The sequence below is a fragment of the Rhinolophus sinicus genome, chromosome 16 (genome assembly GCF_057876585.1).
Source record: "Rhinolophus sinicus isolate RSI-liver-muscle chromosome 16, RSI-T2T, whole genome shotgun sequence".
Taxonomy (NCBI): Eukaryota; Metazoa; Chordata; class Mammalia; order Chiroptera; family Rhinolophidae; genus Rhinolophus; species Rhinolophus sinicus.
This window is the reverse complement of record NC_142516.1, coordinates 164,794,784-164,812,944: the sequence shown is the minus strand read 5'-3', so window position 1 is coordinate 164,812,944 and position 18,161 is coordinate 164,794,784. Positions and strand designations below refer to the sequence as shown.

The window sequence follows — 18,161 nt, the reverse complement described above, 5'->3', positions numbered from 1 at the left end:
TGCATGGAGGGTCAGAGGAGTGGTTCCTGGGTGTCTAGTGAAAGCGTCAGTGTCGTGATCCCAGCTCTCGGCACGCCGGGGTGAGTGGGATAGAATGGGGATGAGGACCCAAGAGGCACAGCCCAATCGGACTGTGGAGCCTCTCTCCCATGCGAGCATTCCGTTGTGTGCGCTGTACCAACCAGCCAGGCACGTGACTCACCCAGCCCCCAAGGGACCGTGCACCCACAATTTAAAAATGTCATTCCTCTGCTTTGGCTTGTTCAAAAAAATTTGTCAAGGACAATTGTCTTCATCTCTGTGTCTTCCTTTATAGTTTGTGACAACAATTTGTGTGGATGAGTGGCTAAATAGTGTTCAAAAATATAATAATAACACGTTATGGAAATGCTGAGTAACTAGATTATTTTTTGCTTATGTGACTCAGAGTTGGCAACTTTACAATTTGTGTTTTATCTTCTTTGGCTGATTACCTTGATCCCTCAAGCCAAATGGAAACAGGGTCTACTTTAGGTGGGGGTGGGACAGGGGCAAGTGGACTATGGCCAAACAGAGTTGACAATCTTTCAGGGCTGGAAAGAGTCTGATCTAATTTCTTTATTTTGCAAATGTGGAAACTGAACTTAGACCAAGTGACTTGCCAAGTCCACACTGCAGGAGCAGAAATAGGAGGCCACATTTTCTTCCCTTGGCTGAATCATTATAGAATCATTAATATTTGGTAGAGACAGTAGAAAAAACTCCATTCTCTACCACTGAGTAAGTGGAAGAGGAATTTTTTAAAAAATTAACTCAAGTTTCATTTACCTGTGTTTTGTGTATAATCTCCATTTCAAGTGGTATGGGGTCTATTTTTGAAGATCGGTGAGGAATTTGAGGACAGTGAAATGATTAGATTTCTTTAGAAAGTTAGATATGATTAGATAACTTTAGAAAGTTATTCTAGTAGGAAGTATTCTTCCAGACTGTGAATGAGTAAAATAAAATAAAAAAACCATATGCATTTAAAAATATTTCTCACTGTGTTTTTTTTAATTAATTCAGGCTAGTTTTATTTGCATGATTCATTTTGTTTTGACTTATATAAGAAATATATTACCTTTTTGCTACTACCATATTTCCAGATACTGCCATTTGTTTCTCCTTAAATTGACTTAGTTCAGAAAGTTGAAACTTTTATTTGAGTTACTTATAATAGTGATGACTTGTTTGGTATCATTCATGAACAGTAGTCTTTTAGAGCCCAATGTGATGTAGAATAACACACCTGTTACTTAAAAAAAAAAAAAAAAAAAAAAAAAAATATATATATATATATATATATATACACACACACACACATACATATATATATGTATATATTTAACTACAGTTGACAGTATTATTTTATATTAGTTTCAGGCCTCACCTGTTACATTTTGGTCATCAGTGGAAGCTCTGTAGGAACCTACTTCAGAGTTGGAATGTGATATAACCTGTACTTATATATTCTTTCATTCATTGCTGTAGAATGAAGCGATACTATCTCTCATTTTGATTTATGAGATCTGAGATATTAGTTTATTTATTGTGTGTGTGTGTGAGTGTGTATTGCTGTGGAAAATAAAAATAGTGTAAAACAAGTCACTAATCTAGAGTGTTCTAATTAGGGAGAAAATGAATAATATATAAAAAGTTCAATAAAAAAATAAAATAATTTGCAAAGATGAGGCTTCCCCAAATAGTGTATATTTTGAATAATTTTTCAAGTAATAGCTTTCAATTTTTGAACATCGGGTCCACACACTTTACTTTTAATTCCCCCCAAAGAGGTTTCATATCCATTTTGTTTATAAGGAAAAAAACAAAAACAAAAAACCAAAGTTAAGAGAGGTTAACTTGCCCAAACTAAAATAGAAAGTGAAGGAAGTGCACAAATTCAAACCTGGGTCTGTCTGTGGCCACAGACCCTTCCATTTCTCATAAAACATCTGTAGACGACATGGATCAATTTTTTTGTCCATCCAAGCATCAGAACCCATTTTCTATGTTTAGGAAATAGACACTCTTATGATGCCTTGCCAGATACCTTTCCTGGCTCCTTGCCGTTAGGGTGTGGGTCTAGGCTCTGCCAATCAGATCCACCTGCTCTCCAGGCTGTGAATCAGTAACTCGTGACACCCAGAAGCAGGGACCACCCAGAATATATTTGGATAATACACAGGTTTGAGGGGGTCTGGTCACCAAGGCTGCCTGATTGGGCTGCGGTGTCTGTGCCCAGTGGGAACTTCAAGAAGTCCTGTGGTTTGCTTTTGGGAACTGTTCCTAGCTCTGAAATTCCTGAGTTTGCCCTCCCAAGAGAATATGTGAGCTATTCCACATCTTTTAAATAATTTCCGTTTCTGCTTTAATTAGCCAGAGTCACTTTCTTTTATTAGCATCCCAAAGCTCTGACTGCTACCGAAAGTTCTACTAGGAGAAGGTACAGGCAATAGATCTTCAGAAAAAAAGTTGGGAAACTGGAATTTATTATTTGTTCTGGGAGGGGGTAAGGGGATGTGGAAATCAAGTTGATGTCGACAAACTGGACCTGAGCAGCTATTGAAATGAGCAAGAAGACAGCTAATTAAATGATCCCGCTGTCCACTTGAGTGATAGTCCCATCGAAGGCTGGTTTGTGAGACAGTGATTGCTGCAGGAGGGCCATTGAAGAGAGTGAGCAATTCAAGGATTGTTGGATATAGTAATGGACAGTTTACCAGCAACAAATAACACATTCAAAGATCTCGACCCTCAACTCAAGGCACCAATTGAAAACCAGTCACTGTCTAAGATGGTTCTAAAAGAAGGATATGTAATGTCTTTCAGCCACAGTGCTGAGACAAACAGGAGAGAGACTGGAAACAATCAAATGGATTACTCAATTGGTGATTAGATGGGCACAGAGAAGCACGCTAAGAAGCTAAGTGGAGGGGCAACGTTCTATCACATATAGAAAGCTATAAAAGACAAGAACACCCCTTTGCTCTTAAAGCATTGCCAAGAGAATAAAGTCTGCTTGGAAAACAAATGTATCTAAATTTTCCCAATACGATTGCTTAATCAATTATGTTTTCTCCATACTATGCAATTTTAACCTTGTAAAAGAGAGAAAATGGTGTCAATATATTTAGTGGTAAACCAGGTGATAAAATTTAGTGTATTATAAAGTCCATTTTAAAAATATGCTGTGTATATGCATGTGCCCAGTAAAAATGGGAAATATATTGATCCCCCAAAAGAAAACCAAAATGCCACTATGCCCCCGTTCTCTTCTTCCTTCAGTGAAAGCACACCCCGGGGACTATTACAAAGTCAACCCAAAAGAACTGCAAACTTTTGTAGACTTATATTTGCAAAACTGGCTGATACATGGGAATGCTGAGATTGTTGGTCAAGGATGGAAGACTGAGATTTATATCAAGCAGAGTGCGTCATTATATGTGCATGCACCTATATGCAGTTCTGCATGCAACTGGGGGTGATTTTCGTTTCTTTTCTTAGCCTACCGACAAAACTTGGACTCAACAGTGGGCTTGACATTTCTGGTATAATATAGAAGACAGTGAAAGACTTAAGATGTAGGAAAGTGGGAGTGCGTTTCTTTTGTGCCATCCATTCCGTTAACTTCTGACAGTGGCCCTAAAGCCCTCACTGGGTCATGCATTGAAAAATTTACTAGTGAGCAGAGTAGCAGTCTTTTAGAAAATCTCTGTAGAGGCTCTTCTTTGTGGACCTAGAATGCAATGAGAGGAGACAGTTTAAATGAGCTCTCTGATTTCACTGGGATATAAGCATCCCAGAGTGGCACAAGCCGTGTAACACCATGTAAACATCGGAGATAACTGGGCTTTGGGAGGGTGCAGGGGGTGGGCGTGGGGAGGGAGAGGGCAAGTCAGTGTGGTAATCAAAATGGTCTGACCCTCAAAGATCTTTAGTATTTGCTAATCGGTCATAGGTATTCTAGAAATAAACTGTATGTACAGTCCACCAAGCGAACATTTGATTTGTAAAACAATACCAACACCAACCAAAGCACAAAAACTCTAGGTCTTGGCAATCAGTCGCCCAACTTGAACTACCACAAAAGAAAGCGTTGGCCTTTTACCCAGTTTCCAGTGTTAAATTCCAGACATAGAAGGAAGGCTAGATGGTCTTGAAAAGTAATTTTGTGGTAATATCACAAGCGTGTATTTCTTCTAGTCTTCTTCAAAGGGACCTTCAGCTCTTGGGAGGATTATGCTTCGGGAAAGGGAAAAGCCAGGCCTTTCACGTGTAGTACAACAGTTGTTCTGAGCTAACACGAGTTCCTGGGGGTCCAGAACGCCATTGAGGCCTATCAGTCAGAGTGAGGGCTTATGGGAGGCAAGCGATCAGTGGGGTTTTGAGCTGAATTTACCTCAGTGGAACCTGGGCTCATCTCTGTTTCTTTACTCTGTTTCTGATTTTATGACGGTACTGAAAACCCTCAGCAACCACAAAATCCTGTTCTTGACTTCCTGACACCTGGAGTGGAGGTAATTATGATAAGAAGAGCTGAATAGAAGCCCCTGGAATTCTTCTTCCTCATGTTTTCCAAATGATAATACTATTCATTCCTTCAGTCAGTCAGTCAACAATTTTTATTGATTGCTTACTATGCGTCAGACACTATACACTGGTCATTTATTAGTGAACAAAACAAACAAAACGTTCTGCCTTAGTGGAGCAAAAATCCTAGAGGACAAAAACAAATTATAAGTGAAGTATATGGTATGTCAGGTAGTGGTAAACAAATTAATAAGTGAAGTATATGGTATGTCAGGTAGTGGTCAGTGCCATGGAAAAAATAACTCTGTAATGAGTTGCTTCATTTCTCACATTGCTAATTGGGATTAGTGTCGAGGGGACGGGACCTGATGTCGGGGTCCGGGATGTCTGATGGTGACAACTGTAAATATAGATGGAGGGAATAATGAAATAATACATAGCACCAAGTGCAAAAAAAAAATAAATGAAAAAAACACACACAATTTCACATGGTCGCCAGCACGGACTGAAAAGATGCAGGGGTGATAACTTCCTGTCTGCTTTCCATTTAACTTGTCTATGTGACAGATGCAAGAGGCAGATGGGTGTTAGAGAAGAGTGTTTGTGTGTCTATATTTGGATTTAAGCTAAGCATGTAACAGAGACAATCCAGCTCATTGGGGTGATCAGTAAACACCACGTTATATCTTTGAGTCCTCATCCTAATTGATACTGTGAACCTTTGCATTGATTATTTTGATAATAATTTTAAAGTGATTAGCAGCTCAGCGGGTCTCCAAGGAGTGGTGCTCAAGAGTCCAGTACTACACAGTATGTGAATATTATCAGCTGTGAGCCTGATTGCTTGTTATGTTGTTTGTTTCATGAATGGCTTCCCTTTGCACTCAGTTTTATCAGTTTCAACATCATTAACCAGTGGGATAGTCTGCTGGGTGTTGGTATCTGAACTGAAATTAAAATCTGTTGGTTCAGGATGGTTTCATGGAAGCTTAGTACAGTAAGAGAAGAATGATTTATGCAAAGGTTTATCTCTCAGCACATTTGTGTTCACAACCAACCCAGTTTAATTATATAGAATGGATTAGCTTTTGTCCTTGAGCTGGGTAACTTTGGATTTGGTCCCAACCATTAAAACACAGAGAGAAGATTTCCTCCTATTTAATGTAGCTCTTTGCTAACAGTATGGAGAAAAATGATGTCAGTTCACTTGTCTGCAAAATATGGCTTGGTAGTCCTGAATCATCTACAGTAATTTTTAAAAAAAAAATTTGTTACAAAAAGTTTTTTCCTCTAGTATAAAATAAACATATTTATTACAGGAAACCTGAAAAATCCAGAAAATGGAAAGGAAATCCATTAATTTTCTGGGGATGCATGACAAATAACCACCGGCTTAGTAGCTTAAAACAACATATTTATTATCTCACAGTTTCCATGGGTCAGGAGTGTGGGCACAGCTTAGCTGAGTTCTCTGCTCAGAGGCTGCCCTCCTCGTGGTGTTTGGTCTGTGGTCTCATCTGGGGCTCAAGGTCTGACTCCAAGCTCAAGTGATTGTTGGCACAATTCATTTCCTACATTTCCTACAGCTGTAGGACTCCGTGGTGGCTTGCTTCTTCACATGATGGACACTGACATGGGAAGCTTCGTTTCAGGGAAGAGCTAGGCCTTCTTTCAAAGAGCTCACCTGAGTAGGTCAGCCCCACCTGGGATAATCTCCCTTTTGATTAACTCAACGCCAACTGATTAGGGATTTTGATTACCACTGCAAAATCCCTTCACTTCTGCCAAATAATGTAATTTGATCACAGGTCTGGTATCATCATATTCATAGGTCCAGTTCTCACACACACACACACACACACACACACACACACACACACACACACACAGGTCATCTTACAATTCTAACAACCACAGGAAACGGAAACCTACTCAAATCATCTCTAATAACAACTCCTAAATTTTAAGATATTTCTTTCCCATGTTTTTGTTGTTGTTGTTGTTTTTTGTTGTTGTTCCCCATGTAGAGTATTCTTAACATAGTTGGTATTACATTTTGCATAACGTTTTTCCTTTTTATTATTACTGAAGTTTCAAATGTCGATGATAGTAAAGAAAAGATTAAACTTCCATGAACTCCATCATCCAGCTTCAACAATAATCATGAGTATTCTGCAGTGCATCATTCGGAAGTCTACTCCTTTATCATTATCATTGTATCATAGCCATTTCCAGGTTTATTAAAAGTCTTCAAAACATCATACATTCATCTATTCAAGGAATTAGCACATTCATTGAGTGCTGACTACACTCAGAGAAGACCCTGCCTTCAAAGAGCTTATTGTCAAAAAAATGTCTTGCCCATTAAAGGACAATTTCAGTATAGTGTAATGTGTATTACTTGTGGTATGAACTGAGATTGCTATGGGAGGGATAAATACCAAACCCAGTTTTGGGGAGTCGTAGGAGTTTCCCTAAAGGAGATGTTACCTAAACTGAGATCCTCTTAGCTTTCCAGCTCACCCCCTCTAGTGCCGACTCTGAGGCCTGCAATTGATTATTCCCATTACTTTTACGAAAGTCCACACACCTTTCTTCATGTTTCACTAGGCTTGGCCTCCATGGAACATCATTATGTATTTATCATAGAACTGAAAGAAAATGTAGATATAAATAATAGACTATAGAACAAAAATGATAAGGAAAATGTGATACAATAAATAGACATTGTTTTGACCTTAAGAAGTGAATTGTAGAAAAATTCATACTATATCAAAATCATATCCTTTCATTAAGAAGAAAAGATAAATTTCCATGAAAAGAGCCATGAATTGACTCTTATATTATTTGATAGTCTTGCCAATTAAAGGTAGACTTGCTAATTGTAGACTATAAAAAAAGAAATGTAGAGCTATATGAACACACTGAGATAATATTTAAATTTCTGAATCTTACAGCTTTTATGTGATAGACACCTTGACTGAGGTTTTCCTGAACTTCAGGGAAACTCAATGAGATGTGAAAAATAAAGTTTTCTAAACTATCACGAATTAAAAAATAATTGTTTGGTTATCCACACTAGAGGAAAGACTCTAGTTTCCTCTAGCAAAATAGCATTACATTTCTATTTTGCTCTCAAGGCAGTGATATTATAAATTCATAGTCTTATATAAGAGGTGATCAGAATGCACAGCCAAAATGTAAAAAACTTGTATAGATTATAACCATATTAAAGAAGAATCAGACAACTGATTACTAAAAGCATTATGCTATTTTTCTGGATATTTGTAATGTTAGCAGTATTTGTCAGATTTTTGAGATTTTAAAATTATGGTTTACTTTTTGTTCTAGTATAGACACTTCTGTAGCTATATTGGAAATATATTTATATTCCACCTTTGGAATTGACATATGACCACTACAGCTGCTGGATGCAGAACCATTCTGTGCTGGCTAAAACCCATGCCAGCGAATGGATGCCCCATATTTGACATCCATAAAGAAAGTGAAGGGAGACTGGCAGTTCTCTTCACCCTGTCGTTGTCAACTTAAGTGCCTCCACATCTATGCTAGCAAAACAAAAAACAAAAAAACAATCCAAAGCAGCCAAGAATAACCACTGCCTCAAGTCTGCTTTTCCAAACCTCACCAAGGGCATTGACTTGGATCAACTCAAATCATATGAGAATCGCAGCTATGAAGGAATCTGAAAAATTGACTTTCAACTTTCCAGCTTTGGCAGTTTAGCAGGTTAGGAAGCTATTTTAGTCAAGAAGGATGTAGGAGTGGCTGTTCAGTGCCAATCCACCACACCCGCCAAACTGCATGCTGTCAAATTGCTTTGAAAAGAATGATATGGGAAAGTGCTACTTTCATAGAACTGTGCCCTATAGTTGGGTATCGTTCCTCAAAAACCTTTGCAGGACGAACATTTTTGGATGAACTCTAGTAGTACCATGCTTTTGGCATCGTTTGATTACTCATGAGCTTGATCACTTTCTCAAATGTTTGATAATGAGTATTGTTTTACTTTGTGTGGTACCTAGTCATCTCTTTGCCATGACTCTATTAGGTTCTGAATGTACTTTTCCTAGGAATTTATTTTTTTATTGAGGTAAAAATATACATAACATAAAATTTATCATTTAATCATGTTTAATGTACAGTTCTGTGGCATTAAGTATGTTTACATTGCTGTGCATATGTTTTAAAAGTATTAACTCTTTATTGAATTTGTTGCAAATGTGTTTCCAAATTTGCCATTTGTCTGACATAGTGATTTTCTATGAATATTTGCAGCACTTTTTTTTAATGGTTTAATTTTTAAATTTAAATCTTTTAACTACTTTGAATATTTTATCTGTGATACGGTTAAGGTTCTATTTGTTTATATGTAAATATAAAAATAATATATATAAGTATAAAACTGTACATTTATATTTTAAGCAAAGATGATTGTGTTAAATACTATAGCTTTGTAATATATTGAAATATCATATACCATTAATCTTTGTTTCCAAAATTTTATTTGATCTGCTCTCTCATCCTGAGATCATATCAAAGTTCTAAGAGTTATCTGCCAGATCACTTAGGCTGGTAAACATTGTACATACAAATGCTCAGCTGTAATCTCATAACTCTTCATCTATCTGTACAGCTCTTCAGACTGGTTTTGTTTTTGTTTTGTTTCAGTTGGAGAAGGTCAGCAAAGAGAATATGTATGTCCTGACAAAAAGTAAAAGAGATACTTTATTCTGCTCTTCTTCTGTACAGGTACCTGGGAGGCCCAAAGGAGATTCTCAACTATATATTATATGGCGGTCGCTCTCAGGGTACGTATTTGTGAATTGCTTTTTTTTCTTTTTATTTGCTAGTGTTGTTAGTTTGTATTTTTTGCATCCTTGAATCCAACTCATTTGGCCTTTCCCGGTTCAATAGGCCTGGGGTGTTGTTTCAACTACATGTGCAAACACAGGATTGCCAGCACAGTGTTTTAGGGCAAACCCTAATCTGCTTAAACAATTAAAAATTCATATTTTGACTGATGTGTTTTCCAATCATAAAGAGTTTATGACAATGTGAATAGATAGTCTGGTGGGGGTACAGAAAGCAAGAGGGTGTGAACAAAGAACTTTTGGGTTTCATAAGACATGAGCGTGGGCAATTCATTTAAAAAACATGTGACATTTTTAATTTTACAGATATGGTCTTATGTTTGAACGAGAAGCTAACACTAACATTTATTTATGTAGTACACATGTATTTATCGAATGCCTACTATGTGCCAATACATAGGAGAGCAAAAAAGGCACCGCTGTGGCTGGAAGACACCGAGCAAGGAGGCATTTGATTTCAGGATGTCTGATTATTTGTTTAAATGTCATAAACTAAGAATTTAGTGACAGTTCTGTGAGCATAGAATGTTATGTTTGTTTTAAGGGCGTTTACTAAAGCATCAGCCAAAAATATATCAGATTTTTATAATACCAGAGAATTTTATTACTCTGCTCTGGACTCTTGTACGATTGCACAACTCCTAACATTCTGCTTTCTGTCTTTTTTCGCTTTATCTTTAAATTTTCTGCTTTATCTTTTTCTCTCTTCTACATTTCAAAAGCATGCGCATGTATGTACATGTGTGTGCGTACACACACGCCCTCACAGTTTTTATCATCCAACCCTGCCAATGCCTTTCTCTCTTCTCCATTGAGGCAAAAGTATTCCATCCACCATGGTTCAAGCTGCATATTAAACAAACATGTCTCTACCTTCCTTTACATCCCTGATTACTCCTTATTTCTGCACGAAGTTTTCATGGCTTCTTATGAGCAATTTTAAATTTATTCAGCTTCCTTGGACTCCAGTCTGCATCATCTTCTCATTGTGCTCTTGAAGTTGTAAATATTTTTTTCTGTGCATATTTTCCACCTTCTCTTCCACATTGGATCATAAATCTTTAAGAGATTCAATCTTTCCCTCAAACAAGAAATACACAGGGATAATAACTTTGATCATCTTTGAGTACAGTATTTACAAAGTACCAAAATAAGTCATATTATGTCATTTAGTAGCCTCTCATTTACAAGGAACATATACACTAAACTGTCCCAGGTAAGACATAGTCATGGATTCTGAGAACTGGATGCCTTTTGTGTGTCACGCTCTCTTTCTTTTTTCTCTGAGTCTTTCCTATGACTATCTGTTTCTCTTTGCATGTATATTGTCATTTATTATCTCCTCTATGTGTGTACATTAACCTGCCTTTATGTAAAATCAAATTTGGCAGCAGAGTCACATACATGGCTTGGGTTTCAATCTTACTCTCTCACCTCCTAGCTGTGTGACAAGTTTTTAAATTCCTTTGTGTCTCAGTATCCTCATCAGTAAAGTGGTGGTGGTGGGCGAGGGAGGGGGGAGTTGTTAATAATGGTTATTACTTTGTCAGGTAAATACATTAAGAAAGTGAAACACGTAGTAAGTACCATGTAAATGGTGGCTCTTAACTGATTTCCATTTCCTCATAACTTCAGTTGCCTGAGGACCATCATGGTTATCCTGATACTTTCTACAAGATGGCTCTGACCTTGCCACTAACTCAGTCACATATTCTCAAGGGAGAATCTCTTTGGCTCAGTTCATCTTTTTAAGCTGAGCCACCTTGGTATCGGCTCCTGACAGGCCAGTGGATTGGCTGGCTGCCTTTTATGCAAGTACCGTGCTCTGGTCCTGCCATGTACAGGGGTTTGGGGTGGAACCCCACGTACGCAATATGGCTGCTGTCTCTCACCAGATATGGTCAGTCAGTTTCCCAGTTCCCAACAGAAGAGAGGGTGGGTAACAGACACCATAGAACATATACTGGGTAAAGATGTAAGGGAATATGTTGCTAGAAACACTGATTGGATTTTTAGTGAGTTTTATAACTTGAATCATGATTTTTATAGACTTCATAACTTGAAAGATAAAATTCATGGACTTCTTACTATTACCAACACAGACCCTTTAAATTTGGGAAAGATATGACATCATAGTATTATAAAAAAGAGTACAAAGTTTGGAGTCCGGTGACCTGGCTGAGTTCTGGTTCCTGCCCTCTACCACTGGTTAATCCTGGGCAATGCGTGATATCTCTGTGGGTATCACTTTCGTCATCGGCAAACAGGGACAAATATCCATCTCACAGAATGCAAAATAGCAGTTATTATATGAATATACTTCTTTGCAAGGAGTAGCCTCCCTGGATAGCGCCTGTACTGAAAAACTCAGCATCAGAATTCAGAAATACAGAGTATGTCATGATCACAATAGATAAAAAGTCTTTTAATGTCTGTATTTGCTAGAATCAAAAGGCTAGTAGCACAGAGGAAAAATCAATGGTAGAGGGAAGATCACAATGAAGATGAATGACATTGAAGAATAGCAGCTTAACACTAAGCTGGAAATAATAAAATTCCAGCAGTTTCCTTAGATCAAGGACTTGGGCCTCATAACAGAGAAAAAAGAACCATTTTGAAAATTTGAATATATTGGGCTTAGGGATAGCAGGGCTCACTCTTACTAACCTCATTTTAAAAATTGCAAAATTAACTTCCTTTGTAATGTTCATATTGTATATTAATAGCTCAAGCATAGTTACACATAAGATTCTGATGGAAGACTAGCTTGTGCTAACTGGTCGAGTGTCTAAAGAATGTGATTTGAGAGGTACAGACAGCTGCCTCCCCGAAGTTCTCTTCCAATAGACTGCTCCTTTCTGTTTTACTGAGTCTCCTTGAGAAGACACATTTTAGTTAGGCTAGGGGTTGTGTTTTATGGAAGATGTGCTTACGTGGTAAATAATGCCAATATTTCACAAATATACCTGGGTGAATGGGATGTATTTGTAGAACAGACTCACTTTGCACCAGGCTGCTTGCTTTTAGAGTCCAGCCTCACAACTGACTAGCTCTGTGACTCACACTCTTGTCTTTAAAATGGGGATAATAAGGGTAACTTGCAGTCATGTACTTCATGGGGTTGAATGAACTAATATATATGTAAAGACTGTATGAGTATCAACTCCTATTATGTTAATGAAATGAGAGGAGAAGTTTGGAGAATGGAGTCATATCTTAGTGAGGTATAATGTGTGTGTGTGTGTGTGTGTGTGTGTGTGTGTTTGTGTGTGTAGAGGGCAGCCAAGGGATATCATAAGAACATTAGGGCTGAAAACAGTGGGAGTGCTAGAAAATAATATGAAGAGCCCACCCAGAAATGTGGTGGGTGTCAATTGTTAATTTTCCTTTTTTCATAAATTCGTAGAGAATCATCCAGCCACTGATTGAAGTTCCTTTACCACTGTGGATGCCAGAGAAAGATTCCCTCTCATCTGATGATCCACTAACCCTTTTGTTTGTCAGTGAGAGAGTTTTCTGGTTCCCTAGTTAGTATTTTTTTCCCCTTCAATTCCATTAAGGTAACAAAACTTTTCGTACTAAGCATTAGAACTATAAAGGTTGTTCAATGTCTGTTGTATGTCTACTTAAGAAAATTAGGTGACTGAAAATTTCTCAAAACTTCATTTCCATTAAGATAACAAAACTTTTCGTACTAAGCATTAGAACTATAAATGTTGTTCAATGCCTGTTGTATGTCTACTTAAGAAAATTAGGTGACTGAAAATTTCTCGAACAGTGATGGAAGTACAGATGCCGTACTGTGGGAATGTCAAGGTCACTGCTCAGCTTGTATGCTGCATTAAGTGCAATGTTAAGTGTCTGAAATGGATGATCTTAGAACTGATTTCCCTCAGATTTATCTGCATTCCTACCACTTTGTACATTGAGAATCACTGTGACCACTTAGCTTTAGTACTTCTTTCTGGACTTTTGCAAAGATGGTGGCACATGGATTACTTAGAATTAGGTTTGGTCATGACGATCAGTACAATTCAAATGACAGTGCTTTAATCAAGAAAGTTCATTTCTCTCTCACGTTAATCCCCGGATCTAGGGATTCCAGGGCTCTGATGGCAGGCAGCTCTGCTTTGTGAAGTGCTCCAGGCTTCTCTCTTGGTGCTCCTCCATGCATGGTCTCCATTTCTCCAATCATGCCAGCGTCTCCCCATCCAACACTGAGAATGAGCCAAGGGAGAAGGGCACGTTCCACCCATGTAAGGACACATGCTTCACACAATATGCCATTCCCATCCCCCTGGCCAGAACTTAGGCACAGAACTATGTCTATCTGTAAGGGAAACCGAGAGCTACACTCTTTATTCTGTACGGCTATGTGCCCAGGAAGAAGGCAGACTGGCTATTTTGGGACAAATAGCAGTCTTTGCCATTCTGAGTTTAGGGTGACTATGAGTCAACCCATAAAATAATACACGATGTAACATGAACGTAAATGGTCATCTAAGTATTTCGGAGGCATCTCCAATTGCTCAGTTTCTTAAAGTTTAGTACTTCACTAATTACCATAACAGAAGCTCATTTATTAATATTTCAATCCGTGAATTAGACGTTCAAGCAAAGAAGACGTAATTTTAGTGATCTGCTTGGCTTCCGAAACCAGTATTTGCTAAGTTCCCATGACGGGTCCCCAACAGGCTCAGGTGCAGGCCTGACTGGAGGATTCATTCCATTTTAAGCTGCAAAACATTTAGGGAAATCTACGGTAGGTCTATGGCATGGGCACTCATCAGGTCGCATGCAGCGTATTTCCCTCTCAGATTGTTTACTTGATTCTAAACTTTAACTTTTGTTTTTAAACAAGCCCTTGCCTTGAACTTTATTAAATGGGTCATCTAGGACCAAAGTTCTCATCATTCCTCTGAGGGACAAGTGCCCTAAGCCTCTCTCTGAGGCTGTGTCAGCATCTGTCTCTGAAGTCAACCACATCCAGCTGTGCATTCCCTGGAGAACCAGTTCTGTGACCTGGTGCTGAGATAGCTGAGGTACCCACTGCTGGACCATTTTGCCACTCTGGGCTTCTGGGCACTGCCTGGTGCTCTCTGGACTGCTCGCTTCCCAGCCCCTTCCAGAAAGCCTGTGTCTTTATATACCTAATAATCCAGATGAAAAGAGAGAGGTTCCACGACTCATTCTAAGTCCTATTTGCATGGTATAAAACAAACAAACAAAAAACGAAGTACTTATATGTTTGTCGTTGGAGAGGCACAGTTCAAGATGGAATAGTTGGCTGTGGACGCTGCTTAAGGTACCTGCAGCTGCAAATTAAATTGGAGCTGATTTATGCATAGTGTAAAAGGACTCCCCACAGGCACAAACATGCCCACTGTCAGAATTCATCATCGTGTGAATTAAAGTCAGGTACACTTGAGATTATTGGTGATGCAATCGGGCTGAGTAGCATCACTTCCCACCGCAAGCCAGGAAAGCCTTCTTGGCTTGAAAAATGGCTTATAAAAAAGGCTCCTCAAACATGGTCTTTGCAAACATTCAAAAGAACATGTCCTCCTTTCTTTCTGAAAAGGAGCTCTCAGGACAGTGGATAAGAGCACGAGCTTTGGATTCAGGCAGATCTCAGGGAACCTTGACTCTCACTTACCAGCTGTTACGTTGGAAAAGCTCCATCATTTCTTTAAACCTCAGTTTTCTCATGTTTAAAACGGACACAATAGTAGTACGTATAAGGTTATCGTGAAGAAAAAGGAAATCATTCATGTAAGTACTTAGTATACTATCTACACATTGTATGCCCTTAATAAATACCAGCTTTAAAAAGCAAGGAAGATACTAATGTAACTACGACTTCATTGCTATTTTTAAAATGAGCAGGTGGGGAATCGCGCATCAGATAAAAAAACAAAAACAATACACAGTTTGATCGATCCTTCATAGTACTCTTAAGATGACATGGAAAAATCATGATTCTCTCCCCCACCCCCCAGTTTTATTGAGATATAAGTAACAGACAGCACTGTATAAATTTAATATGTCAGCATAATGATTTGACTTACATATGTCATGAAATGATTACCACAATAAATTTAATTGACATTGATCATATATCGATACAAAACAATAAAAAATATTTTCTTCCTTGTAGTGAGAACTCACAGGACCTACTCTCTTAACAACTTTCATACATATCATACTGCAATGTTAATTATAGTTTCCTGTTGTACTTTACATCTCTAGTGCTTATTTATCTTATAATTGGAAGTGTGTACATTTTGACCACCCACCTTCATCCAATTTCCTCTTCCTACCCTCTGCCTCCAGTGACCACAAATCTAACCTCTTGGAAAAATCATGATTCTTACCATATTCTACCATTATATTGTACTAAACATCATTACTGTGGTATTTATATTCTAGTTTTAAAAGTGATGAGTTGAGGGAATATGCCACGTCTAATAAGGAAACCCAAAGGGAGGTGTTCTGGAATATTTGCATAATTATTACTCCACCTAAATCCCAATGCTAATCTCCAAAATCTCACTTTAAGCCTGTGGTGATTGCTTTGATTTCTGGTACAACCAGCTATTACCATGCCTGTTTCAAGCTGGTGAAACCTGAAAAGGTCTTACTTCATTTGACAAAGCAGAGAGATGAACTTCTTACCTGGTATTTCAAACAGGTATCAGGTAAAGCTTTGCCACACACACAACAGTCTGTAGATCAGTACAGCAGCACCATTCAGGAGCCGATTAGAAATGCAGAATCTCAGGCCCGACCCCAAACAGCTGAATCAGAATCTGCTTTATGACAAGATCCCCAGGAAGGCATTGAGCTGAGAATACCTGACATCATGTATGTCAGAGTGATGGAACTCACTGTCTTTTTCAACCAATTTGTTAAAGATTCTATGTTCCCTAATTCTATCTTCTCTCCAATTCATGAGACAGGACCTTTGATCTTGCCTTCAGTGAGAAAAGAACATCACTGTTTAAATTACTCCACTCCATACTTTGTTCCTTATCTTGGCTTGAACTGGAGTAGTGGTAAAACCCACAAGCTTTGGGTTAACAGAAACAGATTAAGTTCTGTCTCTGCCAGTTACCTCTGTGAAAACTAGCGTAAATCAGTTTTCTCATTTGTAAAGTGGGCGTTCTATGAATGGTTCTTTTCCCATTTAATCTTGCAAGGCCTCCCACAGCTTTTAGTGTCAGATACAAGGCTCTGTGTGACTACTCCATTTCCTAGGGAACCCTGAGTGGCTGGCTCAGACTAGCCTATGTTAGTCAAACTGTTTGCAATTTATGTAATGTAAACTCTCCCGTTGATTTCTGTTTTCAAGATGACGGCAGATTTTCTATTTTCCATTGCCCAAACCCGACTCTCTTTGATTCAACCAAGACTGAGAGCCATCTATATGCTCAGGACTGTCCTAGTCATAGGGACATAATACTGAGCAGGACAGAGAAAGCTGCTACACTCGTGGAGCTCACATTCTAGTGATAGCGATACAAACTGTAAGTGTATCTGCAATATTTTATTGCAACATTCACTTTTCCTTTCTGTTCCAGACAAATTTCTGTAGGGCATGGCTTGCTGCATTTCTATCACTTTTATTTGAGCATACAAACACAAGACCTGAAGAAGAAAAAATGCTGCTAGGATTATTATTATTATTATTATTATTATTATTATTACTTTAATTCTAGTAACCCATAGGATTTACGAAAGCTGTTAAGTTTGGGAGCTCAGGAATAGATGAAACACAAGGGCAATGTTAGGTTTTCAGAGTCATCCTATGACTACATGGAAAAATTTGGAGGCATTAAACACCATTTAATTGATCAATCCCCAGATGATAAGGACCCAGAAAAGACTAAGGATTAAATTTATAATCATTCAGCTCTGCAAATAAATACCAAATGTACACCAGCACTCAAAATGCATATACTTTGTTTTCACAAAAATAATTCAAAGAAGTAAAATTGGCATTTATCACTTTGTTTTCTAATTTAACAATGGCTGGCTCTTTAAAAAAAACTATAACACACACATTAGATGTATGTATTTTAAAATCAAGTATTACCTCACCAAATACTTTGAGTAAATTTACTGGGCCTGAGTAGGATTTTTTTTCCTCTCAGTAAGAATCATTTCTAGTTTGAAGTTAGGTTGGATGAATCTATTTACAAGTTCAAGCTCAAACAATATTAGTATATTTCAAGATCAAACTAATCCTATAATTATTCCGTATGTAAAACATGATTTAAAATAATCACTGTAGCAGACTTAGAAGATGGGGCTTCCTTCACTTGAAATTAGAAGGTGGAAATGCACAGCAGACGGGAACTCCCAAAAGGGCTTAACGATACTTGTTAAATCAATGACGAAAATCCCAGGCACATCTTCTTTATGGGAAGATGGGATGAAATGTGTGCACTAAATTGTGATACACAGTTTTCTTTTAGTTCTGAAAGCCATGACCTTCTTATTGGTATTTTTTAAAAGGAAGCCGAAGTCAGAAGTGGGTTGTTTGTTGCCCCTGTTCTTAATATGCTGGAAAATGCGCTCCTACATGTAATTGGGAGAGTGATTCCCTAAAAAGAATTTGAATAGACCTTTAGTAACAAACATGTATAACCCAAACCCTTCTCGGATCTGACTTACATCTTCACTATTTTTTTTCTGCCTTCACTGGAGATAATGGAT

At 38.0% G+C, this 18,161-nt stretch overlaps 1 long non-coding RNA gene across 2 annotated transcripts in view; it reads left to right on the top strand.

The window, feature by feature from the left end:
- LOC141571007 (uncharacterized) overlaps positions 1-18,161 on the top strand; it is a 151,644-nt gene that overhangs the window by 119,700 nt on the left and 13,783 nt on the right. For both annotated transcript variants that reach the window (XR_012495456.2, XR_012495457.2), the window contains one exon: positions 9,322-9,380. This is a non-coding gene — a long non-coding RNA (uncharacterized LOC141571007). The remainder of the gene's footprint in view (positions 1-9,321; positions 9,381-18,161) is intronic.